This window comes from Schistocerca gregaria, chromosome X (genome assembly GCF_023897955.1).
Source record: "Schistocerca gregaria isolate iqSchGreg1 chromosome X, iqSchGreg1.2, whole genome shotgun sequence".
Taxonomy (NCBI): Eukaryota; Metazoa; Arthropoda; class Insecta; order Orthoptera; family Acrididae; genus Schistocerca; species Schistocerca gregaria.
This window is the reverse complement of record NC_064931.1, coordinates 417,070,674-417,081,420: the sequence shown is the minus strand read 5'-3', so window position 1 is coordinate 417,081,420 and position 10,747 is coordinate 417,070,674. Positions and strand designations below refer to the sequence as shown.

Genomic DNA, 10,747 nt, shown 5'->3' with positions numbered 1-10,747 from the left:
AATGTTGAACAATGCCCAAGTCAATTACAGTCAGCTGGAAAAGGAAGCCTTAGCCATCATATATAAATCCGTCCGAACAGGTCTTGGAAGGTCCAACGGTACCGACCGGCCGCCGTGTCATCCTCACCTCACAGGCGTCACTGGATGCGGACATGGAGGGGCATGTGGTCAGCACACCTCTCTCGCGGCCGTATGTCAGTACACGAGACCTGAGCCGCCACTTATCAGTCAAGTAGCTCCTCAGTTTGCCTCACAAGGGGTGAGTGCACCTCGCTTGCCAACAGCACTCGGCAGACCGGACGGTCACCCATCCAAGTGCTAGCCCAGCCCGACAGCGCTTAACTTCAGTGATCTGATGGGAACCAGTGTTACCACTGCAGCAAGGCCGTTGGCAGCCGTTACGAAAATCCATCAGTATCTGCCTGGCAGAAGAGTTTTTCTCGTGACTGGTCATAAGCTGTTAGCTGAACTTTTTCATCCAGCGACAGATGTGCCTGATCGAACAGCACAGAAGGCCTGACGTTGGTCATTACTTCTTTCGAGTTACCAATACAAAATTCTTTATTACCCTATAGCACAGCATGCAAACCCAGACACTCTCTCTCGCTTATGTACGGTCAATGATTCGGAATTCAACACATCACAAGCTACTTATCTTCATACTGATCAATCTAATTCGTAAGCTCACCAAACTTTTCCCGTGGACTGTTGGCGGATCCACAAGCAACCGAAAAGCATCAGTCGCTACAGCTGCTTACCTACTACCTACTACGTTCATACGGCCTGCCCCCGTTATCAGAGCTCAGTTTCAGACCCATTAATACGAAAATACCACGCACAGCAATATCAGGCTTTCTCTTCACAATTGTGGGATTTTATTGCATATTCCTATTGAACAAACGAGAGTCCTGGTTTCCTCATCCCTGCAGCAAAACGTTTTGTCACTTTTACGGAGAGAGCTTTGGGGAACAGTTAAAACTGAGCAATTGGCATGCCAGCATTACAAGTTATTCGGTGTTGAAAAGCCAGTTCAACAGTTGACTGCCCACTGCAACGCATGCGCTGACAACCACGCAGCCCCACGCAAAGATGATTTCAATTACCCCCGACCTAATTGTTACATCCTTATTGATTTTTCTCGCCATTTCTGGAACACACTGTAGAGAATTATCGTCGATGCATACAATAAATATCTATTTGTCAGTCCTATGAATTCGACAACCAGAACTAGCGAAATTAAAGCACACGCTTCTGTTTTTTGTTTAGAAGTAGGCCTCAAACAATTATTTCAAACAATCGCCAGCAGCTTTTCTCGATGTAAATTCAATTATTTTGCCAACAAAATGGAATTCAAGGTATCCAGACGGCTCTGTTCTCCCCATAATCGAACGGTGAAGCAGAGCGTTTCGTTCGCACCTTCAAGATGTGATTCGCACTCGAGAGTAAATTTTTGCCAGCACATTTCGCAAGATGCCCCTTGCCAACACTTAGCCGGCATAACCTGCTACATGTTCTTCGTCACTTTGCTGCATTTATTTGACCCTCGGCATTTTGCTTCAGGGGCATACTTCGCAACGAGATTCCACAAGAATGACCACCTTCCTTTCTTTTTAGCGTCTATGTAAGAAACCCCACATCTGGGAACTCGGAGATGTCTTTCAGTCGATCGACCGGGCTCATTACACCATTGGCGGCGAAAGGGTTCTCATAGACGGCACCAAATCCAATTTTATTTTCGTGATTACTGTGATACTGCCATAGATATGCATTTTTCAGACACGTCGCCTGCATCCCACACCGTTACCCCTGAGCAGCCTTCACCAGCGCCCAACCTTCGGGCGCATGGTTCAGAAGATGGTTCTGCCACAGAAATCGATCCCTTCCTCCTTACTCTGCAGTTTTGGTCTAGCGGTTCTAGGCGCTCAGTCCGCAACCGCGCCACTGCTACGGTCGCAGGTCCGAAATCCTGCCTCGGGCATGGATGTGTGTGATGTCCTTAGGTTAGTTAGGTTTAAGTAGTTCTAAGTTCTAGGGGACTGATGACCATAGATGTTAAGTCCCATAGTGCTCAGAGCTATTTGAACTCTGCAGTTACTGCAGTCATCGGTGACTGACATCGGGCCAGAATCCGTATTTAAGTGTACAGCATCAGCAGCGGCGCCATTGCTGCACCCACCTGAGCCACATGGAGTTCCGCCTAAAGTTGTTTTGCAGATATTCACGGTAATTCACGAAGCAAATTACAGGACACAGGTAGGCTGGTACTACCTGCCATCACGCCAAGTCGAACTCCATAAACTGCATCGCAACATGGGCCTTCCCCACGTCGTCGCCTGCATCCACGTTATGCGATGACAGCGCGCTATTTTGGGAGGGGGGGACGAAGAGGAGGAGGAATGCAGTATCGACGGTACCTATACGGACCGCACATGGTGTGCCGCTCATATCTCAGCAGACGGCACAACTCGCAGACGGGCCGCCAGCTTGCGCCACTGCGAGTCACGCTAGGTACAGGGGTCGCCATATTCTTACCAGCGGCGCCACCTTCTGTTCCGCTTGTTGCACGCAAATGTATCCGTCAGCCTGTCTCCTTAAGACGCCACGCACCAAGTTCTGTACTGATGCTGAACTGTGTTCGCATCGAGCCTGTGTCCAGAATCATGTTGTATAAATGGAGATGGTGTCTTAATTACTGACGACGCCTTTGGCACAATTGTTTTATTTATCTCCATTGCAAGATGTAATTTTAGATATTTTACTTCTGACGAAGGTATATTTATATATACCGCAACCTTGGTCAAGAAGTTTAATAAATTTTTGATCCTGAAACTGTTTTGGCTGCCATCATTTACCGTGAAGAATTTGAACAGTTGCTGTTTCAGCCATGTTTAAAATCTTGGAAAGATGGTACATATGTTAGTCCAAATGGATCAAATGGCTCTGAGCACTATGGGACATATAACATCTGAGGTAATCAGTCCCCTAGAGCTCAGAACTAGTTAAACGTAACTAACCTAAGGACATCACACACATCCATGCCCGCGGCAGGATTCAAACCTGCGACGGTAGCGGGACTGATGACCTCAGATGTTAAGTCCCATAGTGCTCAGAGCCAAAAATCAAATGTTCAAATGTGTGTGAAATCTTATGAGACATAACTGCTAAGGTCATCAGTCCCTAAGCTTACATACTACTTAACCTAAATTATCCTAAGGACAAACTCACATACACCCACGCCCGAGGGAGGACTCGAACCCCCGCTGGGACCAGCTGCACAGTCCATGACTGCACCGCCTGAGACCGCTCGGCTAACCCGCGCAGCTGCTCAGAGCCTTTTGAACCATTTCTGCAAGTACCTGGCTATGATCCCCCACTCACTTGAGTACGACATATTGTCCTCGTTAGCACAAATGTAGACTTTTCGATTAAGACCTGACCCAACAGTGCTTACTTTAACAAGTAACTGAATACTACTTTATATGTTGCAATTTAATACACACTTGTACCTGTTAAAAGAGGTTTTCAGTGTGTCATCCTGGCATTTGCATGCATACTGTACTCATCTCTGTAATGAGTTAAAAATTATTTTAAACAAAATGGCTCTGAGCACCATGGGACTTAACATCTATGGTCATCAGTCCCCTAGAACTTAGAACTACTTAAACCTAACTAACCTAAGGACAACACACAACACCCAGCCATCACAAGGCAGAGAAAATCCCTGACCTCGCCGGGAATCGAACCCGGGAACCCGGGCGCGGGAAGCGAGAACGCTACCGCACGACCACGAGATGCTGGCTTATTTTAAACACCCACAGATCATGTCAAACGTCTTCCAAGACGGTACAGTTCGCTGCTCTACTGTATCAAAGAGAGTGCTTCAGATTGTAATGGTCGCCTAGTCGTAGATATTGCTATAATCGCACTATTTCACTCCTATTTACTGAGCTTGTTAGCACTTGATGTTAGGTTGACGCCATTAAAATGCATTGTGGTAATCGCTGCTGCTTGCTGCATCGCTGTTGTGTCTCGATGCTGATGCTGGCTCTAAATCTGGTCGTCTAATGGTAAAATGATGAGGTCCCGTGTTTTTGATGTGCTTTTGATGATAAATAATGAGCGAAACCAACAAATATTTAAACTTCAAATATTTATTACTCTGGTGGCCATCTTAATTCCACTGTCCACCAAAGACAATGACACAACACAAAGTAGTACTTCTTTTACATGTTCTTTGCATTGTTTATCCACCTCGAACAATAACACACATACACACTTTACTAAAGTGACATAACACTGCGCCTCCGACCCTTCTTGCTGCTTGTATTTATAACCTTGTCAAAGAACTACTAAAAAGAGATATAGTTTATAAGTCACATGTACATCTGTTATCGTAATTTGTGCAGAAAAGTTATTAATTTATATCGAGTGACATAATTTAACAGGTTATTAAAATGACAGACAGATTTGTTGACTTGATAGAATAATCCTTTGTTACACAAAGGCCGTTTTTTAGAAGTTTGTCAACTGACTTCTCTAATTTGCATAAATAAGTAAATAACATGAATTATTAAGAATTCCTTTGCTTTTCGTCTAAAATAGGAGAGTTTACGTGAATACTGAGCGAAAACAGTCCTAGTGAACAAATAGGTTTCACTGGGTGATTTTTATTTAAGGAGATCCAAAATACGTGTAAGTTGGCCACTATTTTCGTTGCTTGATATTAATTGTTTAAGATGAACTTAGTGTTTTTACATGATGTCATTTGCTGTATCAGTGATAAAGTGATATTAACTTTTGTGTGGGCCAGTTATTCAGTATAATTTAATGGGTTGACTCTTTATGGAGACTAGTTATGCAATCATTGTTAACATACACAGTAACTTTTCTATAATCATAAATATTCGTTAAACTGGTTGAATTCGGAGAGTATCGCATACTTCGGTAAAGTAAAGCCTTTAATAGGTTCCGTTAAAAGATTCCACCTCTGAGATGACCTCAGAGAAAAATCCATAGAGTTGATGATATGCGATGCTGGAGACCAAGGTACTATCCATTTCTTGGAGTATGTAAGGTAGCCCTTATTTGCAGATAACAGGGCATTTCACTTTGTTTCCAGCTCTTCTACTTCACATACGTGAAGCAAATGTATCACCGCTCCAGTGCGTATGGAGCTGGTGCGAGCGGTAGGAGCGGTTGGTCATCTGAAGCTTTCAGAGCCAGTGGGATGAAATGCTGACGCAGAAATTGCTCGTGATGTCAGCAGGGAGATACGTAGGGAAAGTAAATTTATTCTAGCTCGAATCAAGTAACTGTTATTAATGAACATTTGTTACCAAAGTTTGCCTTTTGCCACTCAGACGTTTGGAGGAGCCTATAGATCATAAACAGTATCTTTCAGTAACTTTACAATGCTATGAAACGCATTAGGAGGACCCTACGGGTCATAAATAGTATCTTTCAATAACTTTACAATGCCAGGAAACATTGATATTAATTAATAAATGAATAACTTTGGCACAACAGAAGATGTACGATCTTATACGAACTGTACCGATCGTACGCACAAATTGCACACTGTGCGCCATAGTCGACATCGTCAATAGGACGTCTTTCGATCCGGTCATGTGGTAGACCATGCTCTCGTACCGTTAATAGTTAGGTTATAATCAGTGTGAACAAGTTCATTTTACGGTGTTTCTTAAAAAAACGCACTAAAATGGCATCCCATATAAAAATTATTTGCACAAAAATCTTCTTTCCCTTCATTACGTAAAACATAGACACTAGTACTGCAATTTCATAATCCGACTGCACTGCCATGGCCGTGTCAAGGGTCATATAACTACGAGAGCATCTCTATTTAACAGGTAGGAAGAATTTCTACGGAGCGGCGCACTTCGTCAGTTCAAGGACGGACTGGCTTGAGTATCGCAAGACTCGAGTGGGAAAGTTTGGCGTCCCGTCATTGGCACTCAATGGAGCTTCTCTGGGCAGGAAAGGAATTTATCTGTGGAATAGACAATATTTGAATGAGGAAGATCGGTGGTTGTGGAGAGAGCGGATGGACGCACGGAGATGGAAGGAACTGGGGCTTGTGTGGAAAGCGGAGAGCCAAGATAGTGTGTCGGTGTTTACTTGATGGAGGCTACACTGCACGGAGGAAGTAAGAGGCACGGTGACTCAAAGCAGACAGCGGTGCATGTAACGTGTCTTAAGTGACCAGCTACGAGAAGTGTTAATTGTAGGTTTGTAAAAGGTATTGTCATTCGCCAATATTATAGGCATATCTTCTTAGTCGAACATTAATTTATGGTGCGTCGGTATCACATTGCTCCTCCCTATGGTTAAAGCCTTGCCTTCTGTGAATTGTGCATCCTTCGACTTAGGGACTAAATGGTTTACTGAAAGCATTGTTCTAAAGAGATTGATGAAGTGGGAGTTGTCACTTATTAAGGAGTGAGCTGATGCTCACTGGTGTCAGATGTTTCCTTAATCACGCTTGTAACGGCCTCTTCCAGAGGCTGTGTTGTCAACTGGCACCATTTGAGGTTATTTGCCTTCTAAAAATTATTATTTCTAGTGTCTGATACTAAACTGTTTCAAGTGTAAGAGCTGACACTGTCTTGTATTTATGTGGACTGAAGTAGATGGATGGAAGCACATCGTAGGGCAAGGCGTGCGATGAAGCAGCGCTCGTGACACAAACACACGTTACTATTCGTAATAGGGATCCAATGTTCCGTTTCTAATTGTATCAAAACCAATGTTAGTGAACATTAAGATCGTTTGGTTACCACTGAATCTTCTTAAGTCCTAAACAATATTTGTATATTCATTTACATATTCACTTGTATATTCTCGTAAGTTTAAAGATTTAGTAGTTGATTTGCGTAAGCCTATTCTGCCTCATGGTTGGGTTGGTTGGTTTGGGGAAGCAGACCAGACAGCGAGGTCATCGGTCTCATCGGATTGGGGATGGACGGGGAAGGAAGACGGCCGTGCCCTTTGAAAGGAACCATCCCGGCATTTGCCTGGAGCGATTTAGGGAAATCACGGAAAACCTAAATCAAGATGGCCGGACGCGGGATTGAACCGTCGTCCTCCCGAATGCGAGTCCAGTGTCTAACCACTGCGTCTGCCTCATGAGTAAGCAGGGAAAGGAGGCAGTTGATTTCTGGTTTAGGTAAGATTAAGGTAAATGAAATTTCTAAGGACGACCAATAACTGAAAGACTTGTACAATAGGTTCAAATTTTTAAGATGTTAACGTGTAAATTTTATTCCGGTATTGGTATAACTGTAATATGATTTTTTAAATACTGATTTCCTTTAGGAAATAATTTCAATGGAAATATTTACCCTGTATTGGATAACTGAACTGAATATTTTTGTTGAATTACGAGTGACTAAGTTTGGTGTGACTTCGTAATTTTGAAATAAATGTTTCAAGTGTTACAGTTGTCCCTAATCAGTCAATCGCTCCACCCTTTTCCATTTTGGCCCAGTTAGCTGGCATAGTGAGTAGTAAAATGTGCAGGCGCTCGATCATGGATCTACCATATTCCCCAATGGTGGACCATGCATGAAATTAGTTCAGATTAGATGGGAAATTAGTCGAAAATTTTTAGATGTCAAATACATTTGTGCTAACTAGCTTAACATTTCATACCGAAGTCACTGGCGGTTCGTAAGCATACATTCGCATTTATTCCGCAAACGGCTCGTTTGCAAACCCATGTTTATTGGATTGTTATTGTTTCTATGATCGTACACTTTCGCTTGTGTCAGTATTTGAAACTGCTTATGATACATCCCGTAGATTCACGCATGGATCAACACATCAGGCGAGCAGCCATTGTAGAGTGCAACACAAATTAAAACCTATGTCACATCTAGAATGTCGACTAGAACCACCACGAACCATTTTCTGGAAATGGGGTTCGAACTGGAGTATCACTGGCCAGGCTTCCTCTCACACCTCGTCACCCCGCAACCCCCCCCCCACCACCCTCCCCTCCAATGGTATACTGAAAGGCGTAACGTAGGGTTAAGCGGTACACAGATGTGTTTAGTGATTACAACAAACTCTGTCTTGGAACAGTGAAGATCGTTTGTGAGAACGTCGTGAACCTACAGAGTGGCAACTACTAGTGTGCTAATACACATAGTTTGACTGATGACCTCAGATGTTAAGTCCCATAGTGCTTAGAGCCATATCCACAGGAGCAACTTCGCTTGTGTGGAGCCGCAGTGACCTCACAGTGGTGCTGTTAGTAAGATATCAATGAAGAGTTTGAGGTACTTCAGCATCATCCAGACCATTTTTTTTTTCGTTCCTGCATCATCCCGAAGATACACAGGACACTGCCCATGCACACTGATCTCACATTATCCAATGGCATCTCCATGTTCCTCACTAGTTCCACTTATCACTAAACCCATCCCCTAATGAAAATGTACGGAAGGGGTTTGTCCACTCTGTTCTACGTTACTGGCAGCATCCATTGTTCATTTTTTCCAGGTGAAAATACCGTGAAAATTTCAATTAGAAAACGATATATGACACGTATTACGATTATCTGCATGCGGATTGCGGAACTGCGTTGAAGATCATGTAGTATATACAAGGCACTGAAACAGCTGCGTTGGGCAAATCGTACATATACATGTGGTCGTACGGGTTTCCTCATTCGAGTGGAATGGCCTGCACAGAATTGCAAATTGAAAAAGAGTGAAAAATATGAGATAGTTTGAAATGCAGTCTTTTGGTTGAAAATAAAGGTCGCAATCGACAACATTCAGTTTCTCCTGAAGAATGGTTTGATATCCTCCACAAAACGTTTTTTCACCGGGCAGTGTAAAACTGCACGTAGTCTGCAAGTTGTAGGTACGGTTATTCCGTACTAGGCGCCATAACACGAGATGGGCCTATTACCAAATACTAGCTGAAATTTCATATGTGTATCTGGATACTTTGAATCATACCGTGCGTTATGCTTCAAAGTAACACACCAGGCTTTCTTATCAAACTGTTCTCTTCGCATAAAAAGCATTCACGTAACAACATTAGATGAAATTATGTTATCAAGAGTGGAATGGTAGCTTCTAAATCTACTCTGAAAACAACTAAGTAACTTCGTCGATGCAAAAAAAAAAGTAAGTAGGTGTTCTGACAATTTTTTCTAAGATCCGCAGTCAGACGACAGTGTTATTGCAACTACTGGAGGTATGGTAGGATCGTTCCATGACTTTAGCATAGGCTTAAAGACTATTCCTGGATCAGAATAACACAGAAAGTAGCTGCCGAGTACAGCTGAGGACTGAAAGGAACAATATAGGTTCTCAATTACCCGCTAGCGCATTACGGCTGCCGTAGGCACAACTGCGCCGTTAATTACCGCATGCGTTCACGCACTGCCCGTTAACGCGTTGTACTGAATACGCTTTTCAGTGTCGTAACAGCCTTATCAGGGTGTTGCACACATTTGCCGCTAGCTCCGGAAATTTTACTGCGTGAAATAAACGTGTTACGCAGAGAAATAAAAAACACGCCAACATGAATCACAACAGTTAACTTAAGGGTTGCAATTGTCATCTGCAAGTATTTTTAGTAACCGGAATCTGAGGCAGAAGAGTGGTTGGTGCTATGGTAAATAAGTATATATTTATCATTGTGTTATTCTGATATAGGCGTAGAGCGCTTCAGAAGCGGGAAAACTGTCCAGCTAGTGAGATTTCATTAACAACGCAAAGTAAGATTATTTTACTGAACTTCCAAGGTACAGAAAAATTGGGGCCAGATGAAGTAACCGCCAGAAGTAGTATCCCCAGTGTCCTGAAGAAGGAGGTGGAACCAGTATGACATAACGCTGACGCTCCATTCTTATCTTCCATCGTTCCATATTGGCGGAAACACAGATCCTCGGTATCATTAGATTTAAGATTAGCATTTTTCCCCATCTGGGTGATGTGCCTACACATCGACTGAAGAGATTTTTACCTGCGATCTTTAGAGCGTGCAATAAAGATTTCTAAACGAACTTTGCTTACGATATGTTTTATTGCTTTGAGGAACTTTTTGCATAAAGTCTCGAGGGACTAGATGATTTAAGACAGTGCCTTGACTCTAAGGTGTAAGTTTCTCTTGCGGAATGTTGCACTGGAACGGTCAGCAGGAAGCCTTTCACACCGATACCAGGAAGTTGAAATGGTTTCTCTGGGTCAGGATGCATTAGTTTGTGGCGTGACCAACACAGTCTTTGATACTGGCACTAACGAATATAACCATTTCGCTGTATGTCGTCTAATATGGCATCTTCCTCATCTGTTTCGCCGCTTTAATTTTAAGAACCACTCTGTCTAGTTAAAAATAATAAATATAAAAACGGGAGTCCAAACAAAGTTCACAGGCGGTCGAGTGTCACAGAATGACCTAACATCAATGGTGAAATATACGTAAGTTAATCTAGAAATCAAGGGACATCCATTTTAATTGCTGAGGACACAGTTACCTTATCACTGAAGCATTTGTAAAAACTCTTTATAGCATCTCATGTATTTGAAAGTGCAGTGTGGTTATAATTAAACTTTCGCTGCTTGAGACGGCACCCATGAAAAACGAGTGATCGTAGAACAATGAAACTTTGTGGAAACGCTTGTAAGGACATGCGGAAGAGAAATAACGAATAAACCATTGAAAGAAATGCATTTAAATTTCCACATATTTTCATATGAGAGCGTCATAT

The 10,747-nt window shown here is 42.8% G+C and overlaps 1 pseudogene; it reads right to left on the bottom strand.

Moving 5' to 3' along the window:
- Window positions 1-275: 275 nt before the first annotated feature.
- Window positions 276-393, bottom strand: LOC126299626 (5S ribosomal RNA; annotated as a pseudogene).
- Between the last annotated feature and the right edge of the window lie 10,354 nt (window positions 394-10,747).